The sequence below is a fragment of the Coffea arabica genome, chromosome 4c, assembly GCF_036785885.1.
Source record: "Coffea arabica cultivar ET-39 chromosome 4c, Coffea Arabica ET-39 HiFi, whole genome shotgun sequence".
Taxonomy (NCBI): Eukaryota; Viridiplantae; Streptophyta; class Magnoliopsida; order Gentianales; family Rubiaceae; genus Coffea; species Coffea arabica.
The window spans coordinates 16,042,685-16,057,096 of NC_092316.1; positions in this window are offsets into that span (position 1 = coordinate 16,042,685).

Below are 14,412 nucleotides of genomic sequence, written 5' to 3' on the forward strand. Positions count from 1 at the left end.
TTGGTCTAGCATTGGATTAGCTCTTTTTTAAAACTCTCTCACAAGCATTGGACTTGCGAGAGCTCGAGGGGAAAGACCATTGCCAGCGTTGGACTAGCCACGGTGACGCATTCATCCATCACATTCATTTATGACTATAGAAAGCAAGTAGACATGCCAATCACCTATAAACACGTAGCACATAACACTTAGCATGCTCGACTAAATGCAAGAGACTAATAAAGCAAATTAACACGTAGCAACAAAAGCAAGCAATCAAGCTAATGAACCTATTACATTGACTAACTAAAACAAATGGGGAAGAGAAAAAAGTGAATAAAAATGCTCTCCAAGCCCTATCTATTACAAGTCAAGAGGTGTACACACACCCCATAAAAGAACAACTTAATAAAAGCAAAATTAAATGAAATAAATGAAAGGAATTAAGGAAAGGCAAGGAAAGCAAAGTAGACATGCAATTCTTACTTAGCACGTTGGATCACATAGAGGAGAGACAAAAAAGGATAAAAGAAGTTATACCTCCCCGTTTGTGATGTTAGTAAATTGAACAAGACTTAACTTGGGCTAGAGTCACCAAAGAAAGAGATAACTTGGGCTAAAACCATCAAAGTAAGGGATTAATGCACCACTTTAAAGATAAGTAGAATAAAAAGGCAAAAAGGAAACTCAGAACACTTTAGAAACTTCAAAAGGGGTACTAACAAACCACCAAATTCTTCCCTAATTGCGACTTAAATATAGTCAAAAGATGCTTAATCTCAAAGGAGGTAGACTATTGACCAAACTTCTAAGATAGAAGAACTTCTAAGGACCCAATTGCAAACATTAATCAATCATTCGAGTCCAATCGAAACATTTAAGAACTATAAAGGTCCAAGAGTGATGAAAAGGTCAAGTAATGGTTCAGATTGCAAATACTTTAGGACTCAATTGCAAGAAATTAAAACATAATTGGGCCACAGTGCAACAAAGGGAGACTTGGGGGGGTTAAAAGGCAAAAATTTTGAACATTTTCCATGCAAGAATGCATGCATGGCCTGCAACAAGAAACATTCTCAGTGAAGCCTTTTGCAACTAAAAAAAAAAAATTTACTGCAAACTTCCATTTCCGCAAGTACATATCAACTTCAACATAAATTTGATCAAACCTTTCAACCAAACATCCGGAAACCTAAGCTAAGCAACATAACACACAATTTCAAAATCCAAACAAACCAAAACATAAAAGGAAAAACATGCAAACACTGGGAAATTTTATGCAAAAAGGTTCAGCAATCCTAATCTGTTCATTTTCCAGCAAATGTTCGAACATGATTCAAATGTTTAGACCCAAACATGCAAACTCAACGCCAATCAATCACTGCCCCTTTCCACACCAAATTAACTATCAAATTAAGATGGCCAAAACTTGGTGAATGATCACGGAGAAAAGAACAACAAAACAGATGCAGCAGCCTTTGCTCTGCTGCAAATTTTTCATCTTCATACTAGCATGGGTGGAATGCCGAGAACATTATGCAAAACTTCATCATTCATCCATCAAACTCACACACATCTGTAAAAATAAACCTTAAACCTAGCTTAAGCATGGATGCCTCCCCCTAACTTCCCCAAACAAGATGATGTAGCCCAAAAAACAAAAACAAGAATAACAGAAATGCAGCAAAGAAAGTCAGCAGAAACATATGTTCATGCCATTTTTGCTTGATCGAAATGTATTCCCACGAAACCTTAACACCTTAACTGATTCAGCAACTGACCAAAAATGGGAAAAATGGGAAGCAACTGATCATCTGGACATGAACATAAACTCAGCCGAAAGTTCCTTTAGAGCAACTGAAAATCTTTTCCCTTATAATGCATGCAGTCCATCTCTATAATGGATGGACCGTATTGCAGCAATTCACCCTTTTTAGTTTCACACACGATAACAAACTGCTTTGATAACAAACATATCCATGAAATCACAGTCAACCAACAAACAACACCAAGAACAGTGAAGCACTTCAACTTCAGCAACTCAAAGGATGGAATTCTATCAAAATTGCTGCAATGAACCGAAAGCTACAAGCTTGTTAAAGCAAAAATTATTTTACACTTAAATGCCAGCCAAACACACTCTAAGCTCAAACCATGATATCAACAAACATGTTTTTCAACTCTCAACATAAAAAAAAATTGGGATTTAAACACATAAAGGGGTCAAAATACAAGAACATGCCAATCGGGAAATTTTCCTTTCGCCACTTGTATCTTCATTTTTCAATTCTGTATTCATTATCATGCCGCAAATCAAATCCTAATCAACAGAATATGCGCCTCTTATACCTATTACTGCCAAAAGACCGATGCAAACAGGCAACATACACAATAGCAACGGACGAAGCATCGAAACTGTGTGATATTTTTCTTGTAGCCATGAATCTGAAACAAAAGAATCTACCCACCATCTCATAGATGATCTCAGTTTCTATTTTAATCCCCAGACCAATTTATCATATCTCCTACCCTTTCCTTTAACCAGAGTCGCACAGGAATGAATACATAACACTTCAATGTTTCATAAGTGAAGCAACTAAGAATCGGAGGAAAGTGTTACCTTTATCCCTTTCAAGGGCAAACGAGGGCTGGAGTGATAAAAGGGCGTTGCTTGATCCAGAGTCCTTTCTTTCTGGTCCTGCTACTCTTCCGTTCTTCCTTTGCCGTTTTTCTATTGACCCTTCAACCTTGCCCCCTCTCTTTTCACTTTGTTTTCAGTCAGTCACTCCCTAATCTCTCCTCTCAATTTTCTTAGCCGCCACCCTCAGAACTTTTTTCTCAGTTGTCAGCCGTTCTCTTTTCTTTTTTCAGATTTTTTAGCCGTCCTCCCCGCCTATTCTTTGCTATCTCCCTTTCCTTTTATACGGGGAATCGTAACCCCTAAACCCTCACCTCAAAGGTGAGGATGAAGGGTTGGTTCCCCCCCATATCCTCAGCCATCCGATTTACCAGCAAATGGTATGGTTTTCACGATGCTGCATGCGGCTCTTTTCCCTTTTTTGTTTTTTGAAAAAAGATTTGACAAAATTGATAATAAAATTAAGTAAAAAAAATAACAATTTAAGTAACATCGAACAAAAATAAACAAACTAGAAATAATAAACAACAAAGTTGCAAATTTTCATTCATTCATTTTTTTCATCATTTTTCATTTTCATCATTTTCCCCTTTTTTCTTTTTTCTTTTTTTTTTTCAAAAAAACATTGAATTTAAATAAAAAAACAACCAAAGCATAATTTTTTTTTGAATGCTTTTTCCTTTTTTTTCGGAGAAATTCTATGCTAAAAACTTAAAAATAAAAAATAATAAAATAACTAAAAACTAAAGAGTGAATAAAACTAACACGACAAATAAAACTATAAAATAAATAGTAAATGAAATTACACTAAAATTTTGGTGTCTACAACTAAAACAAAATAAAAGTATACAAATTATTTAAAAATTTGGTGTCTACAGTTTGCCCCTCTTTGTCTGGGTTTTGAAAAAACCTGAGACAAAGAAATAGACACCAAATACTTACCTGTGTTGTTTGGCCGCAAAATGATTCCAACGAACAAGAATTTAAAACGAGATTGACTCGAACATGAATTTAAAACGGGAATGACCCGAACAAGAATTTAAAACGGGACTGACCCGAACAGAAATTTAAAACGGGACTGACCCGAACAGGATTTTAAACGGGACTGACCCGAACAAGAAATTTAAACGGGGCTGACCCGAATAGGAATTTAAAAGGGGACTGACCCGAGACATGAAAATAAAATCGGGATTGACCCGAAGGGACTGACCCCAACATGAAATTAAAATCGGGACATGCACACTAGTGGGACCGACCCACGGCTAGTGGCAGTACAAATGAAATGTCTTGACAATCAATTAGTGGGATCAAACCCGAGCCTGCCGTGATGAACTTGATTTGATTTTTTTTTTGATTTTTTTGATTTTTTTTTTATTTTTGATTTTTGAGAAACTTTCCAAAAATAATTTGCCCCAATATGATGAATTGGTTAGTGGGATTAACCCGATCATACCGAGGTTGGCGGGATGAAACCCTGTCCCAACATTCATTGGTCAGCGGGATAAAATCCGGTCCTGCCAAGGTTGGCGGGATGAAATCCGGTCCCAACATTCATTGGTCAGCGGGATAAAATCCGGTCCTGACGAGGTATAAGCGGTCAACGGGATAAAATCCGGTCCTGCCGAGATTGGCGGGATGAAACCCGGTCCCAACGTTCATTGGTCAGCGGGATAAAAATCCGGTCCTGACGAGGTATAAGCGGTCAGCGGGATAAAATCCGGTCCTGCTGAAGTTGGCGGGATGAAACCCGGTCCCAACGTTCATTGGTCAGCGGGATAAAAATCCGGTCCTGACAAGGTTGGCGGGATGAAACCCGAGCCCAACATTCATTGGTCAGCGGGATAAAACCCGGTCCTGACGAGGTATAAGCGGTCAGCGGGATGAAACCCGGTCTCAACATTCATTGGTCAGCGGGATAAAACCCGGCCCTGCCGTTTATTTAATCAAAAATTAAATGTGATTGTCAAGATGGGGATAGAAGGGTGCACGGTGGACGTTGAAATTTCGCCAAAAAAGAAATTTAATTTAATTTTCCAAGAAACAAAAATTTAAACTTGATTTGATTTTTGATTTGATTTTTGATTTTTTTTTGATATTCGGGAGAATCTTTTCAAAAAATGATTTGTCTTAAATTCAATTATTGTGTCACCGATCTTTCGATCTGCTTTATGGTATTATTGTTTTTCCTCAAAACTTTGATTCAGTCCCTTTTCTCCGCTCAAACCATGAATATTCAATTCTTGGACGACATCTCACAGTTCAAAATTTGCCCCAATTTCATTATTTGAAACGAGCATGGACCTGCAAAAGAAATAAACAAATAATGCCACCACCATCCGATCAATTCCTCCTTCAAGAAATGTGTAAACATGAGTACTTTGATGTTTTCCCCTTGATACTTCGAAAACTCAACTTTACTTTGTGATCTGATCAAATTCCATTGACTTCCAATGCTAATAAGGCCCTTGGTATCCAGGAATTTTCAATAAATGAGGGGGATTGCCATCTGATGAACCCAAAGAGATAAATAAGACCATGAAACTGATGAAAGAATATTCTATTCACACAACAAATGATGAAAACTTCTATAACATGAAAACAATCATTTATTTTTTTATTGAAAGAAAATTAATTTTAAAGAAATGAATATATAAATTCGACAATTTACGCTTGAAAAACCAAAGTATTCCGACTTCAAACAAAATGCCACGCTTGACCCTTTAGATATCATCCGCCCTGAGTTCAATGTCGGCAACAGAAGAACCACAATGCGAGGAGGAATCCCAAATGAATCGAATCACCAGCTTTCTAATTCCAACCTCACTTTTCCTCATGAAACTCTACCTTAGCGCCCTTTCAGGTTTTCACTAAGTCTACTCCCACTTTTGTGTTTGTTGTTGTTGTTTTTTTTTCTTTTTTTTTCATTTTTCATTCTTTTGCTTTTTTTTTCTTTCTTTTCTTTTTCCTTTTATTTTCAAAGATGCCATTTTCGGATTTTCACCTGATGAACAAATCTTGCCAATAGCCTTTATCAACTCAAAAAATGTGTTTTAAGAAATAATGGCATCAGTGCGACAACCTCTTCCCTTACAAAATGGGTGAAGGCGTATTGACATCATTTGCCATGTGATTTAGAAAATTTGCTTAAAAGAGGTGATGCCAAGAACGGAAGCCAGGACTTTTGGTTTTTGTAATGGGATTTGGTGAGGTATTAAGAAAAGGTTAAAGTTTGAAGGCAGATTTCTGAAAGTGGTTTAAATGTCCTGAGATCGCATTATTGTACCATCCCTATTTTAGGGCTAAACCAAAACTTGCCCCAGTCTATTTTCAACTGAGACTCTTTGTCCTTTCATTTTCCTTCATTTCTTCTGTCATTCCATTCATCTTTTGAAATATTCACAATTTGCCCCAGTTTATTTTTTAACTGAGGTTTTCTTTTATTCATTTCCTTTTCTTTCGGCTTTCTTTCGAATATTGAATTTGCCCCAGTATAGGGTTCTTCTTTTCTTTTTCAAAACTACATTTGCCCCAGTGTGGGGTTTGCGATCTTCAGGGGTTGCCAAATGAAGTAATTTATTCTAAAGGCTCAAAAGGGATGACTAAAGATAAAATGTCTCAATGGAAAATGAAGAAGGTCTGACTTTCATTCCATTCTTTGCATTAACCCTTGAAAGGAAACTTTCATTTATCAGATGAAGAATTTCTTACACACATATCCGAATTGATCGGTTGAGGGAAAATTTGTCCACTCCACTTCTGCGAGAACTAATACTCTGCCATGCAACACCTTCTTGATAATAAAAGAACCTTGCCCATTCGCGGTGAACTCTTCTTTTGGCTTTATCTCATATCGACAAAAGCTACCTCAATGCTTTATTTCTTTGGGTCATTCTCTTTTGACAGCAGTGACAATGACAAATGGCATTCCGATGCTTCTTATCAAGTGACCACTGAAATCGTGATCCCACTTCAGCTTGCGTTTCTCTTTATACCATTTGTGTTCCTTTGAAAACATTCTCTGATGTCTCTTCGCTATTCCCCTCATTTTGAAATCCAAAATCACATTCATGAAATATCAAATTTCGGAACAGTGATATCCAAAGGGTCAGAGGATTTTATTCTTGGCCATCTGAAAAGAATGGGTAAGTAATACAGTATATAAAACTGTATATTTTAAATTTCAAAAGAAGGGCAACACGTCATAATACGCTATTTAACAAAAGACACGCTATTTAACATAAGATTTGTATTGAAAAGACATTTGAGTTAAAACTATTTACAAAACGAAAATGCAAAAGATGAACAATGCAAATGATTTCTCCCATAATTCATAATCAAAGGCAATCCCCTAGATTTACCAAAATTCCCTTCGGGAGGGAATGTGATTTGCAATCCAGTTTTAGATGGCTATGTCAAGCACAAAAGGCTTCTGGACTATTTTGATTACTTCATTCTCCACCACAATGTATTTGGTAGGCTGCTCAAACTCCTCTTCAGTGATAATGGCCGCTATAGTATCCTTGTGCGCAGGAAAAGGGTTTTCGCTGACACTTGGTCCTTGTTCATTTCTCCTTCTCAAAAATTATGTCTCCGGCCTCAATCATATCTTGAATTTTATATTTAAATACCCAACAATTGGCAGTAGAATGTCCAGGAGCTCCAGAATGATAGGCACAAAAAGATTAAGGATCATAACCAGGGGGAACTCCTTTAGTATAGATTTTAGGAGGTATTGTACCAATTTTCCCCGCGGCCTTGAGCTGCTCATATAGTTGATCAAGGGGCCGACCTAGATTGGTAAAAGTTCTATATCGGGCCTGGTCTTGGGTGCCAGCGGTTCGTTGATAGTTGTTCTGGTTGACGAGTAAAATGGGTCTTGGGTGATAAGGAGGGCGAGGTCTAGTTTAAAAGTTAGGTGGAGAAATATGAAATGATGTAGTGGGTGTGTTTGGGTAATTTGGTCGAGATCGAGGGTGGTTAATGATGGTATGATAAACAGGTCGAAGGTGTGATTGGTACGGGTAATGGGGTGAGTAGGTGGGGCTTTGTTGGTATCTAGGTCGGAAAGTAGGGCCTCGGTTCGAGACAAATGAAGCTTCCTCTTCTCTCTTTTTAAACGGGGATTTCTTGCTATTGCTGCCTTGACTTTGCATCGCTTCCAATTGTGATTTCAGAGCCGATACGTTAACAATCTTTCCTGCCCTCATAAACTCATCATATTCTTCCAATTTATTGACAATTTCGGCAAAGGAACACCCAGTTATTCAAAAAATTTCCTCAAAGTAAGGCGGGTCATGAGTTTTGATGAACGTGCGAACAATCTCGTTTTCAGTCATAGGAGGCTCCACCTTGGCGGCCAATTTCCTCCATCTCTTCGCATATGTCTTATGGTCCTCCGATGGTTTCCTCTTAGTCTCCTCCAATGTGGTCCTCGTTGGAGTGACCTCACAATTGTATTCATACTGCCTCATAAAAGCGGTTGACAAATCCATCCAAGATCTCATATCCTCAGGCTTCAAATTGGAATACCAATCCAACGCGTCGCCTTCTAGACTCTCGGGAAATAAGCGCAAAGGTAGATTCTCATCATCTATCGGCTTCCCTAGCTTGTTTGCAAACATCCGAAGGTGAGTCTTGGGATTCCCCGTTCCATCGTACTTGCTAAATTTGGGTGCTTTGAAACCCGCTGGCAATTGCATATTCGGAAACAGGCACAGCTCGTTGTAGTCCAAACCTCCTTGCTTGTTCAAACCTTGGTTTTTCTTTATGAACTCTTCAAACCGATCCAATCTCTTTAGCAAGTTCTTATCCACTGGCGCAGATGATTCCCCAACTTCAGCTTTTCCATGGGCGGCGGTATATAGGGTAAATGGCTCAACGGCAGAGTAATAATGGGGTCCCTGAGGTTCGAATGGCATGCTCATAGCAATTGACGGATAATTCTGGGGAATTTGGGCATGAGAGGGGTTAATTTGGATGTTAGGTGCATAAGTGGTGGGCCATGAGTGGGATAGGTAAAGGCCTTTTCAGGTGGATTTATGACATGTTAAGTAACAGGAGCTTGAGTATAAGGTAAGAGTATTGGTTGAGGTTCAGATTGGCCAGGGGGTAAGGGCTCATGTTGTTGCTCACTGCTAGCACCACCAGTGACCAATTGGTCGATCATGCGCCATTGGGCCATCATTTCAACGCTTAGCTCATTAAATCGGTTGAGAACTTCGTTCAGCTGAGCTCCCAGATTTGCCAAATCAGTTGATGATATTGTTACGGGCATATCAGATGGTTCTGGATGGGTACTCATGTTTACACTTTCTCTTGAAATTCGGCTATGTGATCGGATAATAATGGGACTTTTTTGTGTAGCAATATTTGTGATTACTACCTGAGAGTGTAAGAAAACCCTTATTAGATGCCCTTTTTGATTGACTGTTGTCAAAAAGAAAGAAAAAAGGAAAAGAAAAATATAGGAGTTAGTAAAAATTAAAGTAATTCGGATGCATGTCCTATTGGGGAACCCTTTTAGTACCAAGGATAGGTCTAGCATGAGAATGCAATCCTCTGAGGTAGGCATTATACCATACCTGATGAATCCGATCAACTGATTGGGTGAAAAATGATTTGAAAAAATTTGGCCAATTGGAGTGCGAAGAGATATTTGTCCTAAAACGAGGACAAAGTCCGAATGGATTGCTTTGTTTGATCAACACATAAAATGATGTGAGAAAGAGCCTACTCTTGATAGGATTGCAATGTTTAGATTAGGTCATTCAGTGAACCTTAGACCGAAACCCTAAGAGAGGAAGATCAGGTCAAATGGATAGGATGAAATTGATGATTTATTCAAAATTGACTAGATTACCTTAAAAAGGGTAAAATGGTCAAATGCATTGAATGAAATTTGATTATTTATTCAAAATTGAATGGATAACCCTAAAAATGAATTAAACTAATCAAATGAATTGAATGAAATCAATTGATCAAACAAATCGAGTGAAATGATGATTTATTCAAAATCGATCGAATTGCTCTAAAAATAAGTAAACTGGTCAAATGGATCGGACGAAATTGATAATTTATTCAAAATCGATAAGACTGCCCTAAGAATGGGTAAACCAATCAAATGATTTGAATGAAATTGGTGATCTATTCAAAATCAACTAGATTGCTCTAAAAAATGGTAAACTGGTCAAATGAATTCCAAATCGACTAGGTTGCCTTAAAAATGAACAAGTTGATAAAATGGATTGGATGAAATTGATGAATGAAATAGTCCAATGGATTGAATGGAATTAACAGCTTATTTAAAAAGCAATCTATCAACTGGTAGTTTCAAAAATTTATTACGATACATTAGTCTATGAGCCTTCTAAAATCAGATTTTGGCCTCAATTCATTTGTCATCTCAATAGTGAGGAATTATTTGTGAATTTCTTCGAATTAATGTCCTTTACGCAAGGGATTTTTACTAATGTTGACAAAATGGCCAAAAGTGATTATTAGACGCTCATATTCCAATGTGCAAAAATTGTTTTGCCATTTTCGAAAAGATCGGATCCTACCTTACCTTGTGCACTACCCCTTTGGATGGTACAAAATATAAATGTGCAAGTCTCCTTGGATTAAGTATCCGAGACATAAGGTGGTTTTATTCCTAACACGGGATCCTCTAAATGGCATTCCCTTTCTAGGATGGATGCATGATGCCATTTATTAAAGCGATGTAAATATGTGACAAATATGGCCTAAAGGACATAAATAATGCATCAGGGGGAAAAGGTCTAAAAATGATGTACTTATTGAAAATTAAGTGTAATAACTGAATTTTAAACATGTGAGTTATCTAGTGGGTAAGTCACTAAAAGAGTGCCAAAGAGACCTCTTATTGCTAAGGCACATGAATGCAAGCAAAAAAAAAAAAAAACAACGAAATGGTTAGTACAATTGATAGTACACATAACATATTGGGAGCAATTAAGAAAAGAAATACAATAAAAGCATGTAAAAGGGGTGGAACCCCTTCCCTCGTGCCTAATGTGCTTAAAAAGGGTGAGACTGACTCTAACCTAGGAAAACTCTAACATGGATGCATGAGGCTGGGGCTCACTAATGCAACTAGACTCGATAAGGTTTAAAAAGGTCCCCAAGCCTTCAGACATAAGGGAATGGGTTATCAATCCCAAGACCCTCGGTCGGTGGCTCGAGCGATCCCCTAGGTACTGCTATGGGCGCAGAGCACACCATCCACATACCTAGGAAAACCATTCCTAGTCCTACAAGGCAGTATGGGAAAGAGCCCACAAAAAATAAAATAAAATGGGATAACAGTAAATAAACGTGCACGTATGAAGTGTTCCCTATTTTGAGGGAAAGGGTTGAGACCCAACGCGAGACTCTAAAGGTGACACACCCCCCCCCCAAATGCAATGCAAAGCGCGAGATAAAACAAGTAAAACATACATCCAAGCAACCAATCATACATACGTGAGTGAGGGAATAGTTTGATACGCGCGCGAGGCAAAAGGTTCTAAAATGAAAAATGCAACCCTAATATCCAAATGCTACGCATAACAAGGGTAGAAAACGGAAAAGAATGACTAAATCAAATGCTTGGACCCACTTAGGAATCCCCAGTGGAATCGCCAAGCTGTCGCGCCCCACTTTTTGAGGTGGTGAAAGTAGTGTGTAGGATATGTATGTGAACGTGTGTGAAAGTGAAAATAAAAGGCCGTGAGATTGTGAAATGCGACGGTTTGGCCAAACAAAGGGTTTTAGATAGAAAAGGAGTCGCCACTTGGTATAGAGTTAGGGTGTACCAAGTCACTCAAAAAGTGATTTTGTTTTTGGAAAGAAAAGTAAACAAACCCTTTTTAAAGAATTTTTTAGGTCTACGTAACCAAAGAAAGGGATCGGGGGTCACATTTGATAAGGGAGAAGGCAATGGCAAAGCCTAAGGCACTCCCTTACCCTAGCCAAAGCTAATTGCGTGACTTAGCCCTTCTTTTCCTAATTCTTCTACCCAAAGTATGTGTTGCATGTTGGATGTGACTAATGGATATGAAACAAAATTCAATCCTAAATCTAAAATGTCTCTTATGAGGTTTTTTGGTCCCAATCACATGAGTTGTGATGGCCAATAAGAAAAACTCTCATAGAGGTCACGGGTAATGCAAATGAAGACCCAAATATGAGTGCAAGTGTGAAAATGTAAGAAAAGTGCATATGTGCAAATGTAAGAAAAGTGCATGTGTGCCAATTGAGCAAATAAAGGTGTTTGTGTGCAAATGGATGAAAATATGGTATAAAAGTAATAAATGCATATAAGTGCAATTGGGTGCAATTTGTGAGGTAGAAAAATAAATAAGTGATAGGAAAAGAAGAAAAATGTGCAAACATGGCATGTGGATTGAGAAAAAATATAAGTAGTAAGAGAATGTGGATAAAGAAGGTGAGGAAGTGATATGATAAAAATGAGAGTGTATGAACCTAGAGGAATGCATCAAGTCGGGTACGGGAATGACTCCTAACTTTGTGATTTTAAATTTCCCTTTGATAGAGGGAATACAAGCGTGCTAAGGTTTAGAAAAGCCACACTCGTCTATATCCTATATTTAAGGGGTCTCTCAAGCAAATGTACCCTATAACTAGCATGAGCATACAAAAACATAAAATGAAGGGGAAAGGATTGGAGGAGCATACCAAATGCTAGAAAGCTAAGAAAAATGTATGAAATGTAGTGAGACATGCAAGTATGTACTAACGAGAGGGGGACGGCCTATTTGGTCTAGCATTGGACTAGCTCTTTTTTAAAACTCTCTCACAAGCATTGGACTTGCGAGAGATCGAGGGGAAAGACCATTGCCAGCGTTGGACTAGCCACGGTGACGCATTCATCCATCACATTCATTTATGACTATAGAAAGCAAGTAGACATGCCAATCACCTATAAACACGTAGCACATAACACTTAGCATGCTCGACTAAATGCAAGAGACTAATAAAGCAAATTAACACGTAGCAACAAAAGCAAGCAATCAAGCTAATGAACCTATTACATTGACTAACTAAAACAAATGGGGAAGAGAAAAAAGTGAATAAAAATGCTCTCCAAGCCCTATCTATTACAAGTCAAGAGGTGTACACACACCCCATAAAAGAACAACTTAATAAAAGCAAAATTAAATGAAATAAATGAAAGGAATTAAGGAAAGGCAAGGAAAGCAAAGTAGACATGCAATTCTTACTTAGCACGTTGGATCACATAGAGGAGAGACAAAAAAGGATAAAAGAAGTTATACCTCCCCGTTTGTGATGTTAGTAAATTGAACAAGACTTAACTTGGGCTAGAGTCACCAAAGAAAGAGATAACTTGGGCTAAAACCATCAAAGTAAGGGATTAATGCACCACTTTAAAGATAAGTAGAATAAAAAGGCAAAAAGGAAACTCAGAACACTTTAGAAACTTCAAAAGGGGTACTAACAAACCACCAAATTCTTCCCTAATTGCGACTTAAATATAGTCAAAAGATGCTTAATCTCAAAGGAGGTAGACTATTGACCAAACTTCTAAGATAGAAGAACTTCTAAGGACCCAATTGCAAACATTAATCAATCATTCGAGTCCAATCGAAACATTTAAGAACTATAAAGGTCCAAGAGTGATGAAAAGGTCAAGTAATGGTTCAGATTGCAAATACTTTAGGACTCAATTGCAAGAAATTAAAACATAATTGGGCCACAGTGCAACAAAGGGAGACTTGGGGGGGTTAAAAGGCAAAAATTTTGAACATTTTCCATGCAAGAATGCATGCATGGCCTGCAACAAGAAACATTCTCAGTGAAGCCTTTTGCAACTAAAAAAAAAAAATTTACTGCAAACTTCCATTTCCGCAAGTACATATCAACTTCAACACAAATTTGATCAAACCTTTCAACCAAACATCCGGAAACCTAAGCTAAGCAACATAACACACAATTTCAAAATCCAAACAAACCAAAACATAAAAGGAAAAACATGCAAACACTGGGAAATTTTATGCAAAAAGGTTCAGCAATCCTAATCTGTTCATTTTCCAGCAAATGTTCGAACATGATTCAAATGTTTAGACCCAAACATGCAAACTCAACGCCAATCAATCACTGCCCCTTTCCACACCAAATTAACTATCAAATTAGGATGGCCAAAACTTGGTGAATGATCACGGAGAAAAGAACAACAAAACAGATGCAGCAGCCTTTGCTCTGCTGCAAATTTTTCATCTTCATACTAGCATGGGTGGAATGCCGAGAACATTATGCAAAACTTCATCATTCATCCATCAAACTCACACACATCTGTAAAAATAAACCTTAAACCTAGCTTAAGCATGGATGCCTCCCCCTAACTTCCCCAAACAAGATGATGTAGCCCAAAAAACAAAAACAAGAATAACAGAAATGCAGCAAAGAAAGTCAGCAGAAACATATGTTCATGCCATTTTTGCTTGATCGAAATGTATTCCCACGAAACCTTAACACCTTAACTGATTCAGCAACTGACCAAAAATGGGAAAAATGGGAAGCAACTGATCATCTGGACATGAACATAAACTCAGCCGAAAGTTCCTTTAGAGCAACTGAAAATCTTTTCCCTTATAATGCATGCAGTCCATCTCTATAATGGATGGACCGTATTGCAGCAATTCACCCTTTTTAGTTTCACACACGATAACAAACTGCTTTGATAACAAACATATCCATGAAATCACAGTCAACCAACAAACAACACCAAGAACAGTGAAGCACTTCAACTTCAGCAA